Source organism: Symphalangus syndactylus, chromosome 3 (genome assembly GCF_028878055.3).
Source record: "Symphalangus syndactylus isolate Jambi chromosome 3, NHGRI_mSymSyn1-v2.1_pri, whole genome shotgun sequence".
Taxonomy (NCBI): Eukaryota; Metazoa; Chordata; class Mammalia; order Primates; family Hylobatidae; genus Symphalangus; species Symphalangus syndactylus.
Genome location: NC_072425.2, coordinates 56,608,523 through 56,625,237, shown reverse-complemented (window position 1 = coordinate 56,625,237; position 16,715 = coordinate 56,608,523). Strand labels below are relative to the sequence as shown.

At 45.5% G+C, this 16,715-nt stretch overlaps 1 pseudogene; it reads right to left on the bottom strand.

The window, feature by feature from the left end:
- Positions 1-12,712: 12,712 nt before the first annotated feature.
- Positions 12,713-15,127, bottom strand: LOC129478324 (BEN domain-containing protein 3-like; annotated as a pseudogene).
- Positions 15,128-16,715: the final 1,588 nt, after the last annotated feature.

Genomic DNA, 16,715 nt, shown 5'->3' with positions numbered 1-16,715 from the left:
TCGATTTTGCTCTTGCTTTTCAGCAAAGAGCGTGGAGATGCACAGCTGTCATTTAAACAGTGGCACTCACTCTCCACCTGAACAGAGGAGCTCATTCTGCATCAGGGTGGGTGAAAACGCCTTGGGTTGATCCACTCCTGGGTCTGGGGCAGGGACTCTCAGGCCCCTGGAATGTTGTTTCCACAATTTTATTAACCTGGAAAATATGCCCCTTTGTTCTGATTGTGTGGTCACCAACAACCGCTGATTTTTAATATGAGCTCTCATACACTCTGATAAGAGGGTCCCTGATGATCAGGCACCAGATCCTTGTCACTGAGAAACAAAGGCTCCTATTTGTAAATGAATGCTTTGACATTGAGCTTTATCCCACAATGGGGAGTTGGTTAACAGGAGGTGGTCTGTCTGTGCCTGAACAATATGTGTGTTCTGACAAAATCAAATCATCAGGTCTGCAAATCCACAGACCTCACAGGCTGAGTTTGACCCACCAGGGAATGCTGCCTCCATCACTGCTGACTGCCCTCCACGGCATTTCTATCTGTGACAACTGCCACAAGCTATCTCCACTGGACGTCAACATCCCAAACAGGCACTAAGCTTTGTGCACTGGGTCTTTGCTCAAATGTCCTTTATAGTAGGGTGATGTGATCCAAAGGGGTTTCAGGATAATACACAGAAATCAGGAAAGATTATGCTATGGTTCATCTCTTCCTTCTGTCATGCTGACAAGCTCTCCTGCCCACCTATGTCCAGACTGGGCCCTGCTGTCATGATTGAGGGCAGAAAGCAGAGGCTCTGTCTGTGCCTGGGAGTCCTTGAGTTGAGTACCTGAGTCAAAGAACCTCCTACTGCCTTTAGAACTGCTCAGAATGTTCTTGGAGATATTTTACTTGTACTCAAGAGCAGTTGTTTTTGAAATTCAATCTGGTTTAGTAGTTAAAGCACCGATTGCCAGAGTGTGACTCCTGACACCACCAGTCACTAGCTTGACCTCAGGCAAGTTACTCACCCTCTATGTGCCTCAGTTTCCCCATCTGAAAATGGGAATAATAGTAGGACCTACCTCACAGAGCTGCTGTGATGTTTAAATGCATTAATAGATGTAAATTCCCTAGGACAGGTACCTACATTCCTACAACTTATTAAGAATTATGTTAGCTGTTACTCTACAGCAACTGTAGAAAGGGCAATTTATTGAGAGTAATATGTGTAAGCCATAGAATTTCTGAGGGTTTGCCGGCTTCTTTGAAAATAAAGGGAAACTGTGGCATTAGCAAACTGACACAGCAGTGGGCCTTTGTCTAATGGGTTTATAGGTGAAAAGATTCTATTTGAAAAGTTTCTGGATTTCCATACTGCAAACCCTGTTTTGTTAACTCTGTTTCATTTTGAAATTTGCAATCCCCCTCTCTCCACATACAAACTGACATGTGAACTCCAAAAGGGCTGGCATGTGTGTTTGATCAATGCTGTATCTCCACTGCCTGAAATGGTGCTTTGGGACATAGTAGATGCTCAATAACATCTGTAAATCGAAATTAAATTTAAATACTGACCTTTTATCTAAGTGAACACATGAGGTTTTGAAGTTGTCATTGGTCAACATTATCTGAGTTTTCACAAGACCTCAGTATAGTTGGCAAAACATTTCATAAGTGATAAACAAGGCATCCAGCATTTAAAAGCAAAACTCACAGAGCATTCTACCGGATGGTGCTGCTCTAAAGAGTTCATGCTTCTGTCTGGAAATTTGCAGCATTATGATTCTTAAATCATGGAGCTCTCATAAACCAAAGAGATTGAGTTCATTTTTGAAAAATGAACTCCTTAAGGATAGGGCTTGAGTTGATGCAATTGACTCTGCAGGAACTCCTACCCTGGGTTCCCTCACTGCGACAGAGGCCCTTCATGGTTTCTGATGATGGTGTTGGCTCCCGAAACTAGGTTTTCAGGCTCTCTGGCCCCAAAAACAAGTATTAGGAATGACCAGGAAATTATCCCAGGCGACTAGCATTAAAACACAGAGGCCCATCAAGTCCCCAAGCCCAGAGGCTACCATATTCTGTACCTACCAAGTCAAGCATGAAGAGGTCCACCCCTTGCCCTGTGGAGAGAGCCATCAGGGTTGTGCTACTGTACAGTGTGTAATCTGTGGTCACAATATTGCAGCCAGGCTGCAGGGCGTCCCTTTCAGAAGGCTTGTCCTCTGAGGTCTGTGGAAGAAAGGAGAGAAACACGGTGTGTTATTGTCTTGGGAGAGAACCCTTTGTCAGAGGCCTGGGATTCAGATCTCCTTGAACCACTGAAGAAAGTGCAGTTCTTAGAATTTTAAGCTGCCACAAATCTATCCAGAGGAAATGAGTTGCCACGTTACCGACAATTCTAGCTGAGCCACGGCAAAAGCCATTTTTGGATTTCTTCCTATTTTCCAAACGCATGTGTCTGCAGCCTGCCAAGAAAAGCACTCCCAGATGCTAAAACTGTAAGCTGTGCTCCTGAGCCACAATAGTCACAACTCAGATCGCTAAGGGGAGTGTGCAGCGTCTCACTCTGCACACTCAGCAGCCCTCTGAGGCACATAGCACTGTCACCTTCATGGCTCAGTGGGAGAACTCTGAGAACAAAACAACCTGAGGTGAACAATCTACTGCAGTTGGAGCAGCTGCACAACTCACTCAACAGCAGGAAGCCCTGACTCTGCTTTCTCTCTGACTCTGTGGATGCTCCTTCTCATTTGCTTCTCTTCCCTGCAGCTCCTCTTCCTCTGGTTCTTTAAATCTTGGTGCTCTTTCTAGTTTTTCTCTAGCCTTTGGTGCATCCAGCCAGTGCAAATGGTTCTTCCTCACCCCCTCATCCAAAATTAGGACTCAGCTGCTACATTTATATTGAGTCATGCCTCCCACCACACACACACACACACACACACACACACACACACGCACACACACTCTTGAAGGGGTAGGAGAGAGAGTCCTGACCTAGAATGGCCCAATCAGCATCTCTCCTCCAGATATCTAGAATTAGAGGACATCGAGGACATGTCCTCTAATAGAAGGACATTCTAACAGAAGCCTTGTAAATCTGTATAGTCTCACCCCCATGCTCTGACCTCATGATTTGGTCTTCCAGGTGCTTGATGCCATGAGCACTCAGGGCTACTTCTTTGAAGCTCCCAACACATTTTCATTCATGGGTTTAGTGTCTGACTTCCAAGCTACACTGTAAGCAGCCTGAAGGGAGGTACCCACTCCATCTTGTTCATGTCTGTTTTCCCACCATGTAACACAATCTGGGCCATGATCGTTGCATTTAATTAACACAGACAAACACACAGATACATATACATGCAAGTTTATACACACACATAGATACATGCATACATGTAGTGGTTTTCAGCGTAAGAATCCTACACACGTTTTTTAGATTTATATAATACTATTTCATTTTTTAAGGGATTAATAGTACATATTTTAAATTTAATTATTATTATGAATTAGTTTGTTGCTAATATATAGAAATCCAGTTGGTTTTGTATGTTGATCTTGTGTCCTGTGACTTTGCTGAATGCACTCATTCTAGGGAGTGTTTTGGTTTTTTGTAAATTCCTTGGGATTTCCTACATAGATCATCATGGCATCTGCAAAGAAGGACAATGTTATTACCTGCTTTCCAATCTGTTTCCCTTTCATGATTTTCTTTGCCTTAGTGTGCTGACTACAACTTCCAGGGTTACATACGTTGAGTAACAGTAGTGAGGGAGGACATCCTTGCCTTGTTCCTGATCTTAGAGGATAAGCATTCACTCTTTCACCATTAAATAATAATGCTAGCTAGAAATTTTTGTAGATGTACTTGATAGAGTTGAGGTAAGCTCCTCCTCTATTTATTGTTTTCTAAGACTTTCTTTTTTTCAGAGATAGGGTCTTACTCTGTTGCTCAGCCTGGAGTGCAGGGGTGTGATCATGGCTCACTGCAGCCTCCAACTCCTAGGTTCAAGCGATCCTCCCATCTCAGTTCCCAAGTAGCTGGGACCATAGGCATGCACCACCACCCACCTCTCCAGCTAATTTTGTTTTGTTTTGTTTTGGTTTTTTTTGCGGGGGGGGATGGAGTCTTGCTCTGTCGCCCAGGCTGGAGTGCAGTGGCACAATCTCGGCTCACTGCAGCCTCCACCTCCTGTGTTCAAGTGATTCTCCTGCCTCGGCCTCCCAAGTAGCTGGGACTATAGGTGTGTGCCACCACGCCCAGCTAATTTTTTGTATTTTTAGTACAGACAGGGTTTCACTGTGTTAGCCAGGATGGTCTCAATCTTCTGATCTCGTGATCCACCCACCTCAGTCTCCCAGAGTGCTGGGATTACAGGTGTGAGCCACTGCACCTGGCTATTTTTTTTTTTTTTTTTTTTTTAGATAGGGTCTTTTTATGTTGCACAGGCTGGTCGCAAACTTCTGGCCTCAAGTGATCCTCCCACTTCAGCGAGTGTCTTTTTTAAGTCATGAATGAGTTTTGAATTTGTTCAAGTGGTTTTTCTCCATCGATTGACATAATTATATGGTTTTTCTTCTTTAGCCTGTTGATATGGTGGATTACACTGACTGATTCTGAATACTGGACCAGCCTTCTATTACCAGAATAAATCCCACTCAGTCATGGTGTATAATTTGTTTTATCTGTTGTTGAATTCTACTTGTCAATATTTTGTTAAGGGTTTTTTCATTTATTGATGAGGGATATTGGTCTTTGGTATTCTTTTTTTTTTTTTGAGATGGAGTCTCGCTCTGTTGTCAGGCTGGTGTGCAGTGGCAAGGTCTCAGTGCAACCTCCACCTCCGGGGTTCAAGCGATTCTCCTGCCTCAGCCTCCCAAGTAGCTGGGATTACAGGCACTCACCACCACGCCCGGCTAATTTTTGTATTTAGTAGAGATGGGGTTTCACCATGTTGGCCAGGCTGGTCTTGAATTCATGACCTCATGATCCACCCGCCTCGGCCCTCCAAAGTGCTGGGAATACAGGCGTGAGCCACTGTGCCCGGCTGGTCTGTAGTATTCTTTTGTTTTTGTTTTTTTTGGAACTATTGTTACCAAAACACCAGGGGTTTGGTCTAGGCCTTGCTGCTCACCACACAAAAAGCCAATCACTGAGACAACAAGTATTGCAAAGGAAGAAAGCTTTAATTGGGTGCTGCAGCCGAGAAGATGGGGGAGCTCAGTTTCAAATCCATCTCCCCGACAGACTAAAACTAGTGGTTTACATAACAGAGAAGAAATGTGACAATGTGCAAGAATATAGGAATTAGAGAGGGGAAAGGAAGCAATCATGAGGAATGAGGGCTCCAGGCTTCTTATTGTCAGGATGTGGTGATCTGGTGACTTTCAGTTCTCTAATACTCTTTTTGAGAGGTCTGAAGGTCCTTTCCTGAGGAAGGAATTCATAGAAAACAAATGCAAGCTTCAAGCTTTAAGAACAGAAAGATCAGTTTCTATGTTTATCCAAAAGAACAGTCTATAAGATTATTGGGTCAGTTTTACTATCATTGTCTGTTTTTTGTATCAGAGTAATGCTGACTTTATAAAATGAATTGAAAAATGTTCCTTCCTCTTCTCTTTTCTGGAAGAGATTGAATAACCTTTGAACATTTAGTATAATTTTCTAGTGAAACCATCTGAGCCTGGAGATTTCTTTTTTGAATTCTATTTTCTAATAGTTGAGCCCTTAAACTAGCCTTTCAAATTATCTATTTTATATTGGGTAAGTTAGAGTACTGTGCTTTTTGAGAAGTTAGTCCATTTCATCTAAGTTATCAAGTTTATGTGTGTAGAGTTGTTTATAATATTCCCGTACTATCTTTTTGATGGCTCCTTTTTGAAAAACAAAACAACCTGAGATTAACAATCTAGGTCATAAATACATGATTCTCTGATTGTTTTCCCAACAGAAATTCCAAATAATTAAATTACTGGGTAAAAAATATTTTTATACATATTGAAGTTTTCCTCCAGAAAGGTTGCATAAATTTATACCTTTACCATCAGTGATAAGAGGGTTCTTTTTAATTTATTCTGGAAAACACAAGATAGTATTGCCTTTTCAACTTCATCAATTTGATTGGTGGAAAAAAATGACCTCTTTTTTGTTTTAATTTCTATTTTTATGAGTGAGGTAAACTTTTTATGAGTTTATTGATCATTTTTATTTTGTAGGTTGTATATTTCATGTCTTTTGCTTATTTTTCCATCAACATATCCATCTTCTTATTTATTTTGTTTGTTTGTTTGTTTGTTTGTTTGTTTGTTCTGAGATGGAGTTTCAATCTTGTTGCCCAGGCTGGAGTGCAGTGGTGCAATCTAGGTTCACTGCAACTTCCACCTCCCAGGTTTGAGCGGTTGTTCCTGCCTCAGCCTCCTGAGTAGCTGGGACTACAGGCACCCACCACCATGCCTGGCTAATTTTTGTAATTTTTTTTTTCTTTTTGAGACAGAGTCTTACTCTGTTGCCCAGGCTGGAGTGCAATGGTGCCGTCTCACTCACTGCAACTTCTGCCTCCCCGGGTTCAAGCAATTCTCATACCTCAGCCTCCTGAGTAGCTGGGATTACAGGCGCCCGCCACCACACCTGGCTAATTTTTGTATTTTTAGTAGAGATGGGGTTTCACCATGTTGGCCAGGCTGGTCTCGAACTTCTGACCTCAGGTGATCCGTCCACCTTGGCCTCCCAAAGTGCTGGGATTACAGACGTGAGCCACCACACCCAGCCTATATTCATATTTCTATTCACAATATCTCCTACACAGTGTTTTCCTGTGGGAGGAATCAGGCAGATGGCAGAAGACATAGGTCAGATCTTGGGAAGAGTTTCTATGGCCTCCAAACAAGCATTTATTGATTATAGACTTAGGGGTAAATATTACGAATGTGGGGAGATGTCCCACAAGGTTAGCTCCTATGCTATCTAATGCACCAAGCAGCTTGTCCATAACTTTTACAGCTCCATGCCCACTTGCTGTAAAAGCAAGATTACTGAGTTAATCTTAGATTTTAAAATGGAAAACTTGGCTTCACAAAAGCAGTTGGAAAAGTTACCTGGAGATTGTTTCTAAGGCAGTCCCCAACTGTACAAGCAAAGGACAATATGTACAAAGTCAGAGCTTCATTAACTCTTGATGATTGATTCAGTCACTTACTTAATGCAAGACTTCAGGGGAGGAAGAATCTCTGAGTGGAGGAGACTGGAAACAATGCCTTATGAAATGCCCATGGTCTCTGGATACCCACCCAGCCAGTCCCCACCCTCCTAGGGTCTGGTCTTGACCATCTCATCATGTGTTTTGAGGGTGCATTTTCCTACCAGTTGTTTTTTTGTTTGCTGTTTTTTGTTTTGTTTTGCTTTTGAGACAGGGTCTCCTCTCGCCCAAGCTGGAATGCAGTGGTGCGATCTCGGCTCACTATAGCCTCAACCTTCCAGGCTCAAGGGATGCTCGTGCCTCAGCCTCCCGACTAGCTGGGACCACAGGCGTGGGCCACCACGCTCGGCTAATTTTTGTATTTTTAGTAGAGACGGGGTTTCGTCAGGGTGCCCACGCTGGTCTCGATCTCCTGACCTCATGATCCACCCGCCTCGGTCTCCCAAAGTGCTGGGATTACAAGCGTGAGCCACCGTGCCCGGCCAGATGTGTATTTCTAACTGTATATAATTGACGATGCATATTTGGGGAGTTTTGAGAGGATGTGTGTGTGTGTTTGCAGTGTGATATTTCTCTGTGTTTTGGTGGGTGGGGTATGTATCCATTAGACTATCCCAGATTATCTGATGTAAAAAATAATTCTGCATCTCAGTGACTTCCAACAACATAGATTTCTCACATATGTTACATGTCCTCCATTGGTTGGCTTTGATCAGTTACCGGTCCTCTGCCTTGGATCCGGATGGATGGAGCAGCCTCATTTGGGACAGGACTAGAAGGACTTTTTCTACTCAGTCATACATGGCATTTCTGCTCACATTTCATTTGCCATAACAAGTCATGTGGCCATACTCGAGTTAAACAGACTAGGGAGGTATAATATCTCAGACAGAGACACCACAGAGAAGGACCATGAATACTCTTCATAGTGATACGTCTGCCCCATTGTTTATACATTCAGAACATGTTCCATTGCTGTGTTTACATTTCACTAAGGAGTATGGGGAGTTGATGAGGGAGTGTGTTTAGGTGTGTGAAGACTGCTGTATGACAAGGGAGGCATTGGCAGGTGTGGTATGTTTTTATACTAACACATTTTGGGGATTTGTGTCTGTTTTGGGTATTTGTATTCTGTGTCATGTATATGTGTTCTATATTTAAGATATATATTTATGTAGGTAGGTTAAGTAGTCGGTGGTGTTGGAAATGTGTTTTTAGGGGAATGTGGGTGAGTTTTTAGTATATTACAGAAGCATAGTGGGTTTTGGGTTTATTCTGAGGGCACTAGATAGTTATGTGTTCATATTTGAATGGTGTGTGTGTGTGTATTTGCGTGCTGGGGGTGGTTCTCTGTATTTTGATGGTACTGTGAGATATTGTGAATATGTGTGCATACATTTGAAAAGGCAGGAAATGTTCTATGTTTTAATGCTTTGTGTGTTGGATTTGTGTGTATTCAGAGTAGAGGAGTTTTATTTATGCTCACGGTGTCTAGATGAGAATTTAGGTGTGAAGAATTTGGAGGCAGAGAGATGGCTGGGTGTATTTGGGTGTTATAAGCTGTATGTATGTAACCTGAGGATATGGACAGAATATTTATAGTTTTCAAGGTGGAGGCTTGTGTATGTTTGTATGTGGGAGTATACAGCCATGTGTGTGTTTGGATCTATGAGTATATTGTGGGTGTGTTATTCAGGCATCTGCATGTTTGAGTTTGTGTAATCTGAAGAGTGTTAATATTGTCAGGAAATGTGGCAGCTGTGTGTCCGTTCTAGAGCTGTGAGTGTGTGGTCTGTGCTTCTACCAGGGGAGTATAGGATAACTTCCTTTTTTTTCTATTTTTATAACATTTGATGTAATTTAAAAAAATAGTGTTGTATAAAAATTCACACAAAGTTGCTAGAGAGCACACGATTTCCAAAAATGTCCTGGGTTTTTCATTACATTAAGTTTTTCTAAGGATACACTCAAGTAAATGGTAAAATGCAGACATTATGTGGGATTTCATTATCTTTAGCAAAACTATTCTCACTACTTTGTCTCCTCACAGTATTAACTCTGATACCCACTTTGTGCAGGGTTTACTAGTACTAGGATGTCACAAAACCATTAAGGCTGGATCTACAAGAGGCAAATATTTCCAAACAGCAGTAATAGCCCCTTGGCCCCCACCCCCACTTCATATATCCATACAGTCTACACAGTCAGGCAGGATGCAAGCTCATGACCTCCACTTGGGAGTCTCAAGATCCCCTCTCAATTGGGCCAGAAGCAAACATTTGGGGTGAATGTTGGAAACTGAGGCCATCTCTGCAGGAACCCACGTGGCCATGCTGTAGTGTGGTCAGGCCAGCGACTCTTACCAATTAAACAGCCAGACCGCTCACCACTAAGTAGATCCCAGTGGTTGGTTGCTGATTGCTGCTGATGTGGTCCTCCCTCCCCAACAACAAACATAAAAGAAAAGGAAGGTTTGGGGCCAACACTGAAGGGGGAGGGACACACTAGTGCAAATGACACCAGACACGACTTTATTCCCTGTCAGACATTTGTCGTCATGTAGACACAGCCAAGGTGAACTGAAGCAGGGTTTGAACACTCAGTACATTCATGACTATCTTCATTCTTTAAAAACTTACTAACGGAGAAACCAATGAACCCTACCACCTACTGTGACTTACTAGTTCACTCAACATCAAAACGTGTCTGTGCTAATTTTTTAGTCCTTGGGATACAAGACAAAAAAAATCCAAAAAACAAACAAGTAAAAACCAAATAATTTAGATGGGGGGAAGGAAAGGGATAGCCAACGGATTTCATGGAACATATTAAATTTTGAAAAAATCAGTATTTTATACTTCTATTGCTTCATGTAAAAAGTTTAAAATAAAAAAATGCCCACTGGAGCCACCTGTATGGATGGAGAAGTGAGGACATGATATGGACAGGGCACAGGACCTGCAGGCGTTTCCTGACGACAGTCCAGAGGGTTGGGAATAGTTCCCAGGATGTGTCCATTTCACTTCACGAAAGGGACTGTAAGATTTTGGGGGAAGAAGCCCTACACATGAACGCTATTAAGAAAATCATCACTGAAATATGGTTTCCAAAAATTGAGCATGTTCTAGGTTACAAACAGACATATTTAATTCCTAGAACTTATTGATTTCTCTGACATGGGTAGATGGGAATTTCAAAAAAGTTATTAATAAGTGATTGCGCTTCTAAAGTTGCAGGGTCAACATTTCGCCCTCTGGAAAGCAGGGCAATTCATGGCTTGGAGTCTTCTTGTTTACATCCTAGAAACTAGAACAAACTTCATGGGACTCCTCACCCCCAACAACCAGTGGGGCAGGTGGGGAGAGGGCCACAGATGTCTTTGGGTAAGGCACGTGTGTGTGCATGCTGTGTGCATGTGCTGGAGAGACTAAGGCATAGAGAAGGGCCCATGCGATGAGGGAAAGTGAGTCTCCTGGCTACTCCAGTCCCTTCTTTCCAGGCACAAAGAAGTTAAATTTGTTTTTCATGTAGGCCCCCTTCATCTCACTTCAGCTTTTAGTTAGCAGTGTGTGTGTGCATGAGTAGCTGTGTATGACAGTAAGTCCCTGTGTCTTTCTAGATTTCAGTAATTCAGGTTTGCAGTTTCAACAGAAATAATCTGTAAATGACACAAGAGCAAATTTACTAGTTATGTTAGCAACTTTATATTGCTTAAAATCTGATGTTATATTTTTAAAAATGCCCCTGGGTACAGGCAAAATTATGTCATATGGCCACTGGAACTGAAGTCTCTACCAGCTGTATGAGGAATATTCAGATTGTTTCTGTTATCTCTGCATTTTAAAGTAGCAAAATACTAAGCCATTAGGTTATTGAACCTATAATATTCCCACAGGGGTTTTATGTCTACCCCATGTGATTCAATTAATTTTCCTGGACTGTGGTTAGACTGTTTCCTTTCCCTCTTAGGCATTTGGCCCCCAAAGTTAGGTAGGTAAAGTGTCATTTTTAAAGATTTTACCTGTCGGGGAATTTCCTGGTTGGTGATCCTGGAGAGCATGCAGCTGGCCTGCAGGAGTCTGACATTCCCAGTGAGTGGGGAGAGAAGACATGTGTCTCCCAAAGCCAAGGAGTGGCCAGGTGGAGGACAGCAGGACTTTCTAGGGGGTCCAAGGGGAAAGTCGTGAGTGGACCCTGGGAAGGGACATGGGTGCCCCATCTGAGATGACCTGTGTCCTTCCACTGCCTGGTATCCCCAAGAGGGGCCCAGACATGGGCCCACCCTAGGGAACGAGGATGTGGTGCTGCCTGGAGGAGCTAACACTGAGGTTTGGGGAAGTCACCACACAGCTCCCAGAACCCAGAATCTCCAACAAGCAACCATGTGTGGAGAGGGAATGGGGACAGTGGAAGGCCACAGCTCAAATGAAGACACTGCAGACATGTTTCCATGGCTTTCTACATTCATATCATCATCATCAAGTGTTCTCCTCTACAGAGTGAGCACAACATTTTGCCCACGTGCCTGATGGACAGGCCAAGCTGAATGGAAGCCTTCTGAGGCACCGGAGCAGAAGGAAAAACTTGCACATGGTCGCAAAGGGCTTCACACTATTCCATCCCTTCTACTGCCATGCAAGAGGCCTCTTGACTCTTCCAGAATCAGATGTAAAAGACAAGGTCGGTAAAATCAGTATCCATGCCACCTGAAGCTATGATTAGCCATTGTACACAAACATGGCACTTTTATTTATTTATTTATTTATTTATTATTTATTTTGAGATGGAGTTTTGCTCTTGTCGCCCTGGCTGGAATGCAATGGCGCTATGTCGGTTCACTGCAACCTCTGCCTTCCGAGTTCAAGCGATTCTCCTGTCAGCCCCCTGAGTAGCTGGGATTACAGGCACCCGCCACCACGCCCGGCTAATTTTTGCTTTTTTTTTTTTTAGTAGAGATGGGGTTTCACCATGTTGGCCAGGCTGGTCCTGAACTCCTGACCTCAGGTTATCCACCTGCCTTGGCCTCCCAAAGTGCTAGGATTACAGGCATGAGCCACCATGCCCGGCCTGAAGACGGCACTTTTAAAAAGATTTTTTTCTAAGTAAAATGGCCACCAAAGAGCCCAGTGATTTTTTTAAGGGTTTCTTTTTAATTAAAAAAAGAAGGATAAAAATGGAAGCTGTAAAATATGGGAAGAGGAGTGAGAAAGCTGCTGAGTTTGCATTTGAAGTTGTGAGGGGCTGGGGAGGACACGACCAGGGAGAGAGGACCCCTACCCACTAGTCCCTGCTCTCACAGCTTGCACTCCCCACTCTCAGGCTGCACCAGGGGACACACAGGACAGAAGTCATAAGGACAAGAGACCAAACTCAAGGCTTCTTTCTTGTGGTTGGTTGGGTGTTTACGTGCGCAAGTGTAGTAAGCCACACCCCACGGACATAAGTTGCCTGTCTGTGGATGCCGTAGGCATGCTGCTGAGCAACCCTCAGTCTCTGGTGACCCCGAGTCTCTGGGCAGGCCACGGGCCTTCACTTCTCCACTTTCTTGGCTTTCTTGAGGATGTTGCATTTTTTCCTGTTAGGGCAGCGGCACCGCTCATCGGTGCTGGGGATACATTCGCAGTGCCACACTTCCTCCACCTTCTCCACGGGGTAGACGGCTTCCGCGTCGTGGTGGATGAGCCACAGCTGTGTGGGGTCCAGCTGCTTCTTGTTGCAAGCCCGGGAATGGTTGTGCTGCAGCCGGAGGTTCTCGGTGGTGGAGGAGCCCTGCAGCCAAGTTGCCCAGGGAGCGGCTCTGCTGCACGATCGTGCGCACCTCCTTGTCAGACAGCAGGTAGGGAGAGGGCACCGGGAAGCCGGGCGAGGGACCACTACCTCGTCCAAGGGGGTCTGGCAGAAGTCCTTGCTGCTCCTCTCGGGGGCAGCAGGGGACCCTCAAACTCCTCCCCGAACCTTTCGGGGTTGATTGCATAGCTCCTCATGTCTCTGCACTGGGGGCCAGCACGTGGACCTTGCACTGCTGCTGGTAGGAGGGCCTCTGCTCGTGTCCCGGCACGGGCAGTGCTTGTCCAGTTTGCCCATGAACTCCAGGGTCCAGAAGTGGTCGTTTTGGGCACGGAGGTAGAGCATGTGCACGTAGTGGCGAATGAACTTGATGCGGGACAAGTCCAGCTGCTTCTTGCCTAGGGAGCCCCTACAGCTGTAACTGCTTGTGCAGGTTCTCGTGGGTGAAGAGCTTGGGGAACAGGGGCATCAGCAGGCGCGAGGCCAAGTTGCCGATGGACAGGCTGCTCTCATAGATACTGCGTAGATGCTCCTTGCTGAGCAGGCAGTTGGCGCCGGGTACCTCCAAGTTGGGCTGGGGGATCTCCAATTTGTCCAAGTCAATGGGTACCAGCCAGATCTTCTTGGAGCGGCGCCGCTCGCCCTCAAAGCTATCCTCCACCCTGATTACTGAGATGTCATCGGGCAGAGGCTGGAGGAGTCGCAGCAGTCGTCGCGTGGGGGGCTCACCTTCGCTGCCCGCGTCCAGCCCCAGGCCCTGGAGCTTGTCGTTGATGCGCTGGGCGCACTGCTGCGGCCAGGCCTCCTCCTGCATGTGGGGGAAGTAGACCTCCGGGTAGTTGTGGATGCTCTGCAGCCTCAGCGGCTCCAGCTCCTGCTTGCCGCCATCCCCGTAGCAGCTGTGCTGCTCACCCACCTTGCAGTGGTCGAAGGGCTCAGGGAAGAGCCAGTGGAGGAGGAAGAGGGCAAACTCGCCGGGCCCTAAGAGGCTTCATCCAGGAAGTCGGTGAGGTCCTGCATGTCCACCACGTGGTTAGAGGCGATGGTGCTGCTCTGGTCCAGAGACAGGCCCTCCTCCTCGTCTTTGTGGTCTAGGAAGTGGCCAGGGTCCACTGCTCGGCCTCAAAGAAGCTGGCAGTCTGGCCACCGTCCTGGCTGTTCTCCATCTCCCACTGGGCCTAGAAGCAGCTGAAAAAGTTATTCAGCTGGGGCAAGCACTCGGCCTGTCACGCAGCCGTGTCCTTCACTGAGGGGTAGTAGACCTCCACGTAGCTGTGGATGAGCTGCAGGTGCAGTGACTCCAGCTTATGCTTGGCCTCAAAGCCACAGGCACTGCAGCCTCAGGAGAAGTCGACCGCGGCTGAAGAGCTTGGAGAAGAGCTGCACCAGCGGGCAGCAGGCCAGGACCCCACCCGACAGGCTCTGGTCCACCATCTGCTTGAGCTCCATGGCCCGTGAGCTGCTATGGGGTGGTGGGGGCGGCTGGAATTTGGCCACCATCTCAGTGGGGTTCACCTTCAGGGAGAGCAGGTCCACTTTGCTGTGCAGCTGGGACCTGTTGGACGTGAGGGTGTTAAGCATGTAGAACATCTGGATCAGGAAGTAGATGTTAGGGTCACTGTTGGTGGCTGCTCCAGTGCCACCACAGTCCCACTTCTGTGGCTCATTCACGAGCCTAAGTGATGAGGGGTTGTTGTTGACATTTGCCTTCTGGAAGAGCTCGTACGTGTTTAGCAGGTCCCCTGAGGGAGGGTTCTTCTTCTCCATGACCTTGTGCGAGATGCCATACAGAGGCTTCTTGTAGTAAGGGGTGGTGGCGTGCTTGCAGAACTCCTCCTTGCCTGGCCACACAGAGCCCGAGCTCATGCCCTGCCGGCCTGCTCTCCATTGCCTTGGCAGGGCGAGCTGTTCTCGGGTTCCACAAGCCTGCCAGGAGCGCCTGTGGGATCAGCTGCCTCCTCTCCACACTGGGGACAGAGTCTAGCTGGTCATTGCTGACCAGCCGAGTCCTGGAGGGCAGTGAAGACGCTGTCCAAAGGGTGCTTTTCAGAAGTCCTGGAATTCATGGAGCAGTCTAGAGCAGCACCTTTGGCCTCTGTCTCCACTTTCACTTCTTAGAAGTTCTTCTACATCTTCACTGAATTCAGTTGAGTTCATCTTCTATTCCACTGGGACTTGAGTTCTGTACTTTGCTGGGCTGGCCCGAGCCAAGTTTGGGTGCCATGTGGCGGGGAGGGTGCAGGGCCGGGGAGTGGGGGCAGAGCACAAAGGGCTTGGCCAGGGTGGCTGGGGGAGGCGCGGGGGGCAGCAGACAGCCAGGTGCTGTGTATTTCCCCTCTCTTTGTGAGTGTCTGTGTGCTGCGCTCTCGTGTGACATGACAGGACTCCATGTGTCATTTCTGCACAGGGACACAGGAGCCTTTGCTGCAGTGGAACTGCAAACCCTCCACCCACACCTCCAGCCCACCCCTCCCCCTCAGCGGGGCACACGAGGGCTATTTCCTTCTTATTTATTTATTTTTTATTATTTTTTTCCTAGACTGCTCAGAAGAATAGGATAATTTCATGTATATGTGGGTTTCGGAAATTTTAATTGTGTATTTCTAGGGTTCTTGCATATACTTGGGATGTATATTTGTGAGTAGCATGGATATAAGTTTATTTTTAAATAGGAATTGTTTTAGGATGCTTTGGGGGTGAAAGTATATGCATAGTTTATGACGTGATAGAGTTTAGAGGTATTGATTAAGGGAAGTGTTTTATGAATTTTGTCAAATGTATTTTCTGCAATAATTGATATTTTTCCTTTATTCTATCAATGTGGTGTATTGCACTGATTGATTTTCAGTGCATTGAAACCATCTTTGTTGAATGGTGTTGAACTATTAATACCATTGATGTTGAACCATCTTTGCTTTTCAGGAATATATCCCACTTAGTCCTGGTGGATAATCTTTTAATGCACTGTTGAATTTGGTTTGCTGGTATTTTGTTGAGAATTTTTGAATCAATATTTGTAAGGGATATTGTTCGCTAGTATTCTTTTCTTGCAGTGTCTTTGGCTTTGGTATCAGACAATGCTGGCCTTGTAGAGTGAGTTTGGAAGTGTGACCTCCTCTTCAATTTATTGGAACAGTTTGGGAAGGATTGATGTTAATTCTTCCCTAAGTGTTGGTAGAATATACCAGTAAAGTCATCTAGTCCCGGGCTTTTCTTGGTTGGAAAGTTTTTGATTACTGATTCAATCACCTGATGAGTTATAGGCTTCAGATTTTCCATTTCTTCATGATTTAACCTTGGTAGATTGTGTTTTTGTAATATTTGTCTATTTTATGTAGATCATCCGTTTGTTGACATACAATCATTCATAGCTCTCATAATCTTTTTTATTTCTATGAAATCAGCAATATCCCCTTTTTCATTTTGAATTTTAGTTGTCTTCTCTCTTTTGTCTTGGGTAACCTAGCTAAAGATTTGTTAGTTTTTTTGTTTTCTTTCTTTTTTTTTTTTTTTTGAGATGGAGTCTTACTCTGTTGCCCAGGCTGGAGTGCAGTGGTGTGATCTCCACACACTGCAAGCCCTGCCTCCCAGGTTTGAGCAATTCAGCCTCCTGAGTAGCTGGGACTACAAGTGCCTGCCATGATGCCTGGCTAATTTTTGTATTTTTAGTAGAGATAGGGTTTCACCATATTGGCCAGGCTGGTCTCGAACTCTTGACCTCAGGTGATCCACCCACCTTGGCCTC